Here is a 12,891-nt window from a genome sequence, read left to right on the forward strand (position 1 = left end):
CCTCGAGGGCATTTTGAGGCACATGATAATGAGGACTATGAGGAGTTAAATGATGATATGCTAGATGAAGGATCGGATATAGAAGATCCCGATTTTTAGAATAATTAGTTTCATTGTTTGTTTTTATTTATTATTTGTTTTCTTTTATGGTTGTAAATAGTGAAAACTGTCTTTTCCAAATTAATATCATGGTTATTTTGTTATCATGTATGAGTTTGATTTTTCTTTCGCAATCATAATAAATAATAAATAAAATAAATAATGACTAAGTTTGGTGTGGGTGGATACAAACCAATGAACCAAGTTTCTATATTGAGAGTTAGGGGGCCATAGTAGTGGGAACGATTTTACTGATCCCAGCCCTCCCTCAATATGGTTAACTTTGGAACAAAGATGAGTTTCGAGCCTGAGAATTAAATCATATAGGATGATTAGAAACAGACTTAGAAAATAATAAAGATGGCTTGTTTTTCTAAGTATAGAAACCCACTATAATGATAAAGAAGAATTATATAATTTTCATAAGAAGTCATAATTAATAGGTCCGAGTTATGTTTGTTTAGATTAAGTTTTTGCCTTAGAGCCTATTAGGGTAAAGCTCTGACATGTTTCTCTCAACTGTTAGAACTCTGCTGCGATGTCACTCCGAAGATCTGCTCGCACCAACAAAAACGCCTCCAACACTGCTCCAGTGAACAATGAAGCCCCTCCAGTTCGTAGAAGGGGAGTGCGTGCTACTGTCAGCCACAATGCACCACTGCCGCCAGCTGACAACACTTTGGAGATCACCAAACTGCGACAACAAGTCGAGGAACTATTGCAGCAATAGTGACAACAGGCTCAGCCCCAGACCCAGCCTCCGCCGCAGCCACAGCCGTAGAAAATGGCCGCAGCACCCCAACAAGTTGGTCCATATGGGGGATGGCCAATGGCGAACTATGCGCCATATCCAGTTCAGCACATGGAGCCAATTTATGAGCAGTTCCATAAGCAACACACTTCGAACTTTGAAGGGACTACAGACCCCTTCGAGGCAGAAGAGTGGCTAAGAAACGTGGAGCCAATCCTGACGCACATGAACCTCAGCAACGTGGACCGCATATCTTGCATTTCGTCTTTGCTTAAGAAGGATGTCAGGATATGGTGGTACCTACTCCAATAGATGCATGATGTTTCCACCATGACTTGGACCCGATTTGTGGAGCTGTTCCACAAGAACTACTATAATTCGGTTGTACTCGCTTCAATAGTTGAGGAGTTCGCTGGGTTGAAGCAAGGGAGTTTATCAGTGGCAGAATATGCTCGGCAGCTCAACCATTTGGCTAAGTTCACACCAGAAATGGTTCCAACCGACTATCTGAGGGTGTCTAAGTTCGTTAGAGGACTTCGACCGAAGATCGAACTAGGGGTTAAGTTAGCAAACCCAAGAAATACTACTTATGTCGATGTTCTAGAGACGGCAATAGAAGTAGAAAGGCTGCAGGCTAACGTTAGTAAAGAAGAAGCCAGTAAGCATGAGCCTAGACGGTAGGGTCAATCTCAAACAAGTTGGAACAACAACAACCAATCCAGCAACAACAACAACAACAACAACAACATTGGTCAGAAAAGAAGGCATCCTGACAACAAACAGTCTGACAACGATAAAAGGGCATGGACAAATAATGGAGGAAGTAGGTCGGGTTATATAGAGTACCCGCCATGTGCTAAATGCCAAAGGAAACATCCTGGGGAATTCCGGGCAAACACCAAAGGATGTTATAACTGTGGTCAAGAAGGACACTGAAAGAAAGAATGTCCTCAGCTCAAGTCAGAAGGGAAGAAGGACGATAAGATGGTTCCTGCCAGGGTTTTTGCCTTAATCCAAGGAGAGGCTGATGCTAGCAATAAGGTGGTCACAAGTCAGGTTTCTATCCTCAATAATATATGTTCTATATTATTTTATTCGGGAGCCACTCATTCGTATATCTCGTTAGGAATGATAGAAAAACTAGACAAACCTTGTGAAGGATTTAAAACTAGGTTTGTAACCGAGTTTCCTTCGGGCAAAGTAGTTCTATCATCACGGATAGTACGAGGCGTACTGGTCAAGATTGAGGACGCAGAACTAGAACGAAACCTGATAGAACTGGAGATCAAGGACTTCGACGTGATACTAGGCATGGACTGGCTAGCACGGCATGGCGCAACCATCGACTGCAAACGCAAGAAGGTGACGTTCGAGACTCTTGACGGCCAGAGACTATGCTTCATGGGACAACCTTCAGGACTACGCACCCCGCTAGTATCATCTTCAAAAGCCCAAAGAATGATGGAAAAAGGATGTCAAGCATTCTTAGCCATCATCACAGATGTGGTAAAGGAAACATCGTTGAAGGTTGGAGACGTCCGTATTGTAAGAGAATTCCCAGAGGTATTTCCCGATGACTTGCCGGGGTTGCCGCAGACTCGGGAAATTGACTTCATGATTGAATTAGTATTAGGCACCAAGCCTATCTCCAAGGCACCTATAGAACTCAAGGAGTTAAAGACACAGCTACAAGAACTCCTAAACACCGGTTTTATTAGGCCAAGCCATTCGCCATGGGGAGTACCGGTTCTATTTGTGAAGAAAAAGGACGGAAGTATGCGGATGTGCATAGACTACCGCGAGCTAAATAAGGTAACGATTAAGAATAAGTATCGCTACCTTGGATTGACGACTTGTTTGATCAACTCCAAGGTGCAACCATATTTTCAAAGATCTATTTACAGTCCGGGTACCATCAGCTCAAGGTGCAGGGAGAAGATATTCCTAAGACAACTTTTAGAACTTGTTATGGGCATTACGAGTTCTTAGTTATGTATTTTGGTCTTACCAACGCACCAGCCGTGTTTATGGACTTAATGAATAGGGTCTTCAAGGACTACTTAGATAAATTCATCGTAGTATTCATCGACGACATCTTAGTATACTCCAATGACGAAGTCGAGCACGAGGAACATTTAAGGTTGATTTTGTCACGACCAAAGGAGCATCAAATGTACGCCAAGTTTAAGAAATACGATTTTTGGCTTTCGCAAGTGGCGTTCCTCAGGCACATTATATCCAAGGACGGAGTTGCAGTAGACCCATCAAAGGTAGAGGCCGTGAAGGATTGGCCAAGACCAATGAGCGCATCCGAAGTAAGAAGCTTTCTGGGATTACCAAGTTATTATAGGAGGTTCGTAGAGGGCTTTTCTAAGATAGCCACTCCACTTACCAACCTGACCCAGAAACAGCAAAGATTCAACTGGAATGATAGATGTGAAGAAAGTTTCTAGTTGTTTAAGGACAAGTTGTGCTTAGCACCAATACTCTGTGTACCGACACCCAATGACAAGTTTGTAGTTTACTGCGATGCGTCGAAGCAAGGGTTGGGTTGCGTTCTGATGCAAAATGACAAGGTGATAGCCTACGCCTCAAGGTAGCTAAAGGAGTATGAGTAACGCTATCCAACGCACGATATGGATTTGACAGCAGTGGTCTTTGCATTGAAAATCTGGCGCCATTATCTTTACAGAGAACGGTGCGAGATTTATACAGACTACAAAAGTTTAAAGTACTTCTTTACTCAGAAGGATCTCAATATGAGGCAACGCAGGTGGTTAGAGCTAGTGAAGGATTACGACTGCGAAATCTTATACCACCCGGGAAAGGCAAACGTAGTTGCCGATGCGCTAAGTAGGAAGAGTTATGGAAGTTTAGCAGTACTAGGAATAGAAAAGCCGCTACAGCAGGAGATAATCAGTGCCGGAATAGAAATAGTTGTCAGTAAGCTGGCTAATTTGTCTATCCAGTCAAATCTGCTAGAAGATATACGAATTGGGCAAGGGCATGACGACACCCTAGCAACACATATGGAAGAAGTCAGAGAAGGCAAGGCCACAGATTTCTCAATATCAAGTCAAGGGTTATTGAGATATAAGGATCGAGTATGCGTGCCAGATAATCAAGGGATTAAGATGGAAATTCTAGAAGAAGCGCACAGTACCCCGTACTCAGTTCACCCAGGATCGACCACGATGACTCACGACATCAAGGCAATCTATTGGTGGCCTGGGATGAAGAAGGACATAGCGGAGTTTGTGTCTAAATGTCTAGTATGCCAGCAAGTGAAAGCAGAACATCAGCGGCCTGCAAGCTTATTGCAATCGCTTAGTGTACCAGAATGGAAGTGGGACGATATAGCCATGGACTTCGTGACAGGTTTTCCACGAATGAACGAGCAGCATGATTCTGATTGGGTAGTAATAGATAGACTAACCAAGTCTGCTCATTTCCTGCCTGTTAAGACTTCATGCATGGCAGACCAATACGCAGACATATATGTCCAAGAGATAGTACGGTTGCATGGAATCCCCAAGATAATAGTGTCTAATAGAGGATCAGTGTTTACATCAAGATTTTGGGGAATTTTACAGCAAGACATGGGTACTAAGTTAAGTCTTAGTACAGCTTTTCATCCTCAGACAAACGGTCAGTCCGAGCATACGATTCAAATTTTAGAAGATATGCTTCGCGCTTGTGTACTTGATTTCGGAGGATCATGGAATAAGTACTTGCCACTGATAGAGTTCTCCTACAACAATAGCTACCAGTCAACGATCGGCATGGCACCTTATGAGTTGCTTTATGGAAGAAGGTACCGATCACCGTTGCATTGGGACGAAGTAGGAAAAAGGCAGCTTCTTGGTCCCGAAGCTGTTAGAAAAGCTCAAGAAGCAGTAGCGCTAATTAGACAGCGTATGCTTGCTGCTCAAAGCCAACAGAAAAGCTATGTGGATGCCAAGCGATGCGATGTGGAATTTAAAGTCGGAGATCAAGTCTTCCTTAAGATATCTCCTATGAAAGGTGTGAAGCGGTTTGGGAAGAAATGCAAGCTTAGTCCCCGATTTATAGGTCCTTTTGAGATATTGGACAAAGTGGGAGCAGTTGCGTATAGACTAGCCCTACCGCCAGCCCTAGCAGATAGCCACAACGTGTTCCACATCTCAATGCTATGCAAGTATGTGTCAGACCCATCTCACGTCCTCAAGTACGATACGATAGCATTCAAGAAAGACTTGAGTTACGAGGAACGACCGGTTAGCATCCTAGATAGAGGGATGAAGTAGATACAGTCCAAGAATATACCTATAGTGAAGGTCCTATGGAGTAATAGTTCTGAACGAGAGGCAACATGGGAGTTGGAAGAAGACATGCAAGGCCAGTATCCAGAATTATTTGGTAAGTAAATTTCGAGGATGAAATTCTTTTTAGTAGGGGAGAATTGTAGAGTCCAAGAAATTTACTTAGCTAGTTAGATAGTAGTAGTAATAGTAATAGCTAGTAGTAGTCGTAGTATGTTTAATTTTGTGGATTTTGGTTCAAGTCGAGACTTAGTTGGACACTCGTAGCAACACTTGTAGATTTTATAAGTTTAATATATAGTTTAAGAATATTAATTATAACCTAAGGTTTGATTAATATGACTGATTATGAAGATGATAATTATTATACTATAAGGTTTATATAGACCCAATAAGATATTAACACTTGTCATGTGTATGTTTAATGAGATATTAAGTATTTTTTAGGAATAAGTTTATTAAGAACAATATTTGAAAATCCTAGAGTTTGCCAGCAGCTTTGAAATCGTTAAAGGACTTAGTCAAGGCTATTTACTCAATTCAAATTAGCTTGAAAAAGTGTAATTACGTGTATAATATTTCAGCGCATGCCGATATATCGCAGCTCTAGGGGGTGATATATCGTCACACGGGGATACAAAAAATACGTAACTTCGCACGAAAACTTTGACGAGCGTCGAGAATATCAGCCTAGGAGATATATCACCTAGCATGGGCAATATATCGGCTATGGTGCATGATTTTTGAATGATTTTGAAACCGAGCTCATTTTAATCCTTAACCTCTTGATAAGTCCAGAATCTTTTTGACTAAGTCTTCAGCCTCTGCTAAACGATTATTCAAATGTTTTTCAATTAAAAATCCATTATTTTATTCAAGCTAAATGAAGATCTTTTCATTCTTGAACTCTATAAATAGGACCTAGTACCCAGCCATTTCTTCATTCTTCAAGCTAAGTTCAGAGTCTACAAGCTGCTAGGTTTACTTTGGAGTGTTAAACACTTGGGTTGGGGTTATAAGCTTTATCATTATAAGCTTATTAAACACTTGGGAAGTAAGGTTTATAGTATATTTTGGTTTCGAGGTGTAGTTTGGTCATAGAAGCATTCAAAGGTATTCCTATTCTAGTTCTTTTCTGTATTGTTTCATTAGTTCTTCTCTACTCAAATCCTAACTCAGTCTTCTCTATTCTTGGTTAGGCATCTAAGTTCTTGAACTTGAGGTTCTTGTTGGTAAGTATCTTTTCGATGGTGTAGTTCATTCTTTTCATCTCTTTTCTTTAGTATACTCACCTCTCTATTATGATTTTTAGGCGTGTTTCAAAACCGACCTTGTTCTCATCATCCTGGTATTTTGGTAAGGAAAATAGGATAGTTCTTATGTGATATGTGTTATGTTTTATGATTATGCTATAGTATGACTTTATGTGTTATGATATATGTATGTTTGGGGCTTATAGTTGTTATATAACAAACCCTATCACATTTATGTTTTGGTGCTCATAGTTGCTATATAGCAAACCCCAATAGTTATATGTTTTTGGGGTTTATAGTTGCTTAACTAGCAAACCTCATTGTACTATGAGGCTTATAGTTGCTTAGTTAGCAAACCCCAATATGCACCATGTACATGGGTTAGAATTGTGACATATGTGTTATAGTATATGATATATGTTCATAGTTTATGTGTATGATTCTGTTTCATGCTTGTAGTAGATTTTCCTTGCTGGGCATTAGGCTCATTCCTTTATGTTTTATATGTATAGGAAAATAGTTATGGCGGCGGGAAGGTTCTTGGCAGCTTGGGAATATGTATTGAGGGAGAATGGAATCAGTGGACTGCGTGAATGATTCGAGGATGAAGTTGGTTGAGTTTTTTAAATTATGATTTCTATGTATTGCCGCACTTAATATTGTAATCATTTTATTTAAGATTTAAGTTATGTTATGTTTTATTTTCAAAACAATGGGATCCCATATCCTACTATGAATTTTATGTATTTTTAACTTTTTTACAGATTTAATAAAGTTATGGTTATTTTATATGTAAGTTTTCTTAAGATTAGTATAGTAGCTTTTAATGGTCCAAGGTCTAGAATAGTTGGGTCGTTACAATGTGCTCATCTCTTCATAGACTTTCCGAGGAGAAACTCCAACTCCTATGAGAGGCGACACCACCTCTAAGTCCACATAGGTGAAGTTCCTACAACATCTTTGCTACCTTTATAGATGCTTGTTATGCTCAACTGAACTTCATTAAAAACGCTAGGCTTAACCCTAACTCGATAGCAACAAGCACGTACCGTCTCGAATGGAACTCATCATAAATTTTAGAATAAATAGCATTTTTGCCCCTCCCCCCCCCCCCCCCCCCCCAAACTATGACCACTATATGATTGAGCACCCTAAATTATTCACGATGTTAAGAATTCCCTCCGAACTATGCACGTTACTGAAATATGGGACTTCAGTTAGATTTTGTCCTAGGTGACAAACAGATTCATGATGTAGTACTTTGACTATTGATGTGGCACTCCCATGTGTAGAATAATTAGCAACTTTGCCCCTCAAACTTTGAACACTACCAAATTGTGCCCTTTTATTAAAACTTTTTTTTTTTTTAAGAAAACCTCATTTTTTTTCTTAAAAATAATAATTATATCCTTCAAAATTAAAAAATATATATTTTAAAAGATTAAGAAAATAAACAATACTAAAAGTTTCAAACTAGTTAAATAAATTTTTAAATACTCAAAAATTAAAAATCTAATTAATATCAAATATCTTTTTTTTTTTTGCTTTTTCTTTTCTTTTACAATATAAAATAAATATATCTTAAAATAAAAATAAATCCTAAAACAAAGCTTGTTCCCCTTCGTTCTCCTCCTCTTAACTTAAAAGTTTTTTTTATTTAAGTCATTCATCATTCATCATCCTCTTTGATTACATATTTTTTCTTTGTTTTATATTTATTTTAAATTCATTCTAAAATAGATTTATTTTATATTATAAAATAAAAGAAAAACTAAAAAGGATTTATTTGTTATTAAATAAATTTTTAAATTTTTAAGGATTTATTTATTATTTTTAGAAAAAAAATTAATTTTTTTTAATAAAAGGGGTATTATTTGGTAGCAGTCAAAGTTCGGGGGCAAATTTGCTAATTATTCTACACTTGCCACATCAGCAGACAAAATGCCACATCATCAATCTGTTAGCCACCTAAGACGAAATCTAACAGAAGTCCCATATTTCAATAACGTGCATAGTTCGGGGGGGGGGGGGGGGGCATTTTTAACATCGTGAATCATTTTAGGGCACGATAATATAGTGGTCATAGTTCGGGTGGTAAAAATGCAATTTATTCTAAATTTTAGTGTTGAAACTATTCACTTATCAACGACTTGTTCTTACCCGTTGAACTATTTCCCTTGATTTGTGCAAGATGAGAGTTAGGTTTCCATCATCGGTGAATCTATTCTTCTAGGAATTTCAATCTCATCCCTTTTGAAGTATAACTTACTAACCTTATCACAAGAGGTTTTGTAAATGGATCCGCTAAGTTCTCACTTGTTTTCACATATGAGATCGATTTGATTCCACCTTGAATCAATTGTCTCACATATTCATGTCTTAGACTAATGTGTCTAGACTTTCCATTATACACGCTATTATATGCTCTAGCAAGTGCGAATTGGCTATCACAATGTATTGAAATTGATCCATGGTTAAAGGAATATCCATCATGAGATTCCTAAGCCACTAGGCCTCTTTGTCGATTGCCATTAAAGCTATAATCTCCGCTTCCATGGTTGAGTGTGATATACACGTTTGCTTCTTGAAGCTCCATGAAATTGCACCTCCTCCAAGACTAAACACCCAACCGGTGGTGGAGAGATTATCTCCAATTTTCGATATTCAATTAGCATCGGAATAACCTTCAAGTATCTTTGGAAAGTTTGTATAGAGAAGACTATACTCTTTGGTACCCTTAAGACCAAGTATTCTCTCAATACCTTTCCAATGCTTGATACTCGGATGCTAGTAAACCTACTGAGTTTACTAACCGCATATACAATATCCGCTCTTGTGAAATGAGCGGCGTACATTAGGCTACCTATTGCACTTGCATATTACAATTGAGCCACCGCTCTTCCTTCATTCTTTTCAAACTTCATGTTTGAATAAAATGGTGTATGTGCCTCTTTGATTTTAGATGACTGAATTTGTCGAACACTTTCTCAACATAGTGGCTTTGACTCTGTGACAGTCAGAATCCTGTGATCCGTAAGGGGAAAGACCAAGTAAGCTGTGCAATCCCACATCGCCGGGGGAAGGTCAAGTGTGATGATTCTAAGACTGTGTAGGTATGGGACTACACAGTTGAAGAGAGCTTAAATGGATTGATGGGTACTACCTATATCAACAAGATGCATCTTCTTTTCGATAGCCCATCACTTGAGAACTCCAAAGTTAAGCGTGCTTGACCTGGGGTAATCTAGGGATGGGTGACCTCCTGGGAAGTTTTCCTAAGAAGCATGTGAGTGAGGACAAAGCATGCTGAAAAGACTCGTGTTGGTTTGGGGCCAGTCCAGAAAGCAGCCATAGTGACGTGGGGTGTCACAGACTCAACACAAAACCCCCACTATTCCTTCTAACTTTGATACCTAGAATGGTATCCATGATGCGTGTCGTATTGCGTACCAAATTTAACAAATATTTTATTTACTCTCAAACCAATTATTTAGTATAACGGCAAATAGAGGTCGAACCCAAGGGAACTATATTCAGTTTATTATTCACAAAAGCTTAACAAAGTTAAATTGGAAAGGGTGGTTTTGGAAAGTAAAAGTAAAAGCAAAAATTAAGAAAACAATTGATAGCAAGAAGAGATTAACAACGATTTTAAAGATGGTTAAGAATTATTCTCCACCTCAGACCGTCATGCAATTATATCAATAATGAATATTATTCCGATTCCCAATTAAACTATTAACCCTACAGATAACGCTTAAGCAGTCAATTATCTCAATCTCCCTATCACAATCAATTACGGCTAAGCGCTCAATAATTAATTCTTTTTACCAAACAACAAACCTATTAAGCATACGATTCATTTAATTTAGTAAAAGCATTAACAACAGTGGAGATAGGTTAATCTAGGCAATAAATCAATGAAGCATTTAATTCATTTAACCTAGGTTCTATTCTTCATCACAATCAACAATGTTTTTGACCACATCATCAATTGCAATTTATCACAAACACTTAGAATCCTAAACTATTAGGTGAATAGAAATTCTAAGATGACAGTAAATAATGCAAGCCCTAATTAGTTGTACACCCTAACAAGGAATCACAATATTTCATACAATAGGCATAGAAGAATAGAAGCAATTTAACATTATGGAAATCAAGAACAATATTCACATCTCAAATCAAACATTCATGTCTGGGTTTTGAATAACCCTTAACCTAAAAGAAACTTAGCCAACAATCATGATTAAAAACATAACCAGAATCAAAGAATAAAAGAGTTTAGAGAAGAAGAAAACTATTGAAAAGGTTGAATGCGATCCTCCTTCTTCTCCTCCGCTCTCTCTGTGTTCCTCCCTCTAAAATCGTGTATCTAAAACTTAATTCACGAATATGACCTAATCCCCCTTTTATTTCCCGTCTAAAAATTAAGAAAAATCGAATTTGGATTTGAATTTTAACGCGTGCCGCGGCATCCATATTTCCTTGCCGCGGCACGAGGCTTCAGATATGCGATATGGGCTTTTCGTGCCGCGGTATGCAACTTTCCTTGCCGCGGCACGAGACTCTCTGTTTCTCTTGTAGCGGCAGGGACTTTTCTCTGTAGCGGCAAGGACCTTTCTGATTTCCCTCGTAGCGGCAGGGACTTTTCCCTGTAGCGGCAAGCTTTCAGATTTCTGTACTTTTGTTCTTTTCTCGATTTTTCTCCTCTTTAACACTTTACTCCAATGGTTAGAATCCTACAAAATCATCATTCAACCAAAAATCATCAAAAATATACAATTATCCTTAAAAATAATAATTTAGATTAAATGAATCAAATTAACAAAACGATTCTAGCTATCCCCAAACACACTACTTATGAACACAAAATCTGATAAGTAGAAAGGTAAACTTTATACAAAAATATACTTATCAAATTCCCCCACACTTAAACTTTGCTAGTCCCTTAGCAAACCCACTAGACTCTAAACAAAACTAAAAACTATCACAGAGGCGGTCTCACTGAATACGATGATTGTCTCAGAGAATTTCACTAAAATATTATGCTATAGTGACTTTGAATTTCATAACCATCAGATTTTCAACTCCCAAATTGATGAACCACTTGAAATTTGCCTTAAACCACGAGTTATAACAGTCATACTTACCAGTTCACTTGAATCAAGATGAATTTATACATGTCGTTTTATTCAAAAAAAATTTAAGCAAACTAGCCCCTCATCAGAAAATGAATATATATATAAAGGGCAACCACTCCATAGACACTAACCAATTACTCTCCACTAATATAAACACACAGAATCAAGAATCAAAAGGTCTTTATCAGCTTATAATGGATGGCTAGGGTACAGGGTAGATGAGAAAGATACATTTTAGGCTCATATTGCACCATAGCATACCTAATACATATACTTTTCTATTTCTACTTTGGATCTTCTTCAACAATTCCCTCATAAATTTCATACATTGTTGATCTCTCTATTTTCCCCCACACTTATTTTCATGCAAGAAAAAAAAATTTCTTTTCTTTTTCTCTTTTTGCTTTTAACATATTTCTTGGGGATAAATAGGAGATCTTTACACTTATAACCACATCATAAACAGAAACTCTTACTATACTTTTTTTTTTTTTTTTTTTTTTTTTTTTTTCTTTCTTCTCTTTTTTTTTTTTTCATATAACCTCTCATCCCATAGTAGAAATTTAACTAGCTAAGCCATGGTGCAATGGGTTATCAACACAGATAAAGAAAAAGAAAGAAGTTTAGGGTTAAGTAATGAGTTTTCATCGAAAAAAAATATATGGTCAATAAGGCCCAAAACAGGGAACTAAGGATACATTATTGATAAGGTAGGCTTGAAAGGCTCAAACGATCCAAAGAAATTGCCTTTATCATTTTCCTAATTCTGTGCACTTATGATTTCGCCTCAAGCAATTTACTAGTGTGTTCTAGAGTGGCGGGGCTAAGTTGTATATATCTATATTTCTTTTCTTATTTTTTTTTTTTTTTTTTTTTTTTTTTTCGACATGCATAAACTATTCCTAAAACAAGTAAGTAGCAAATCTATCTGTAATAAATCGCTATTTAAATCACAAAAGTAGTCATCAAAACAGGAGTCAATCACACGAATCATAATCTATCCATCATCTTCTAGCATTCAAGTTTAGTGTCACTCATAAACTCATCATCGACCATTGCATTCAATAAGACCAGTCCAAGACACAAGACAAAATAACACACACACAAACATTTATAAACAAAGACAATTAACCAGACAAACAATTTGTTACCCGTCCCCCACACTTAAATTGAACATTGTCCTCAATGGAGATAAGTACAAATTGAGACAAGAACAGTAAATAAAAGAAAAATAAGAAAATAAAATAAAAGAAAAGAAAATAAAAGAAAAATAAGAAAATACGAAAAAAGAAAACTCCCTCATCAGTTGCGACTAAAAGTGTCATCCTCATCATAGTTGAACT

The sequence above is a fragment of the Humulus lupulus genome, chromosome 2 (assembly GCF_963169125.1).
Source record: "Humulus lupulus chromosome 2, drHumLupu1.1, whole genome shotgun sequence".
Classification (NCBI taxonomy): Eukaryota; Viridiplantae; Streptophyta; class Magnoliopsida; order Rosales; family Cannabaceae; genus Humulus; species Humulus lupulus.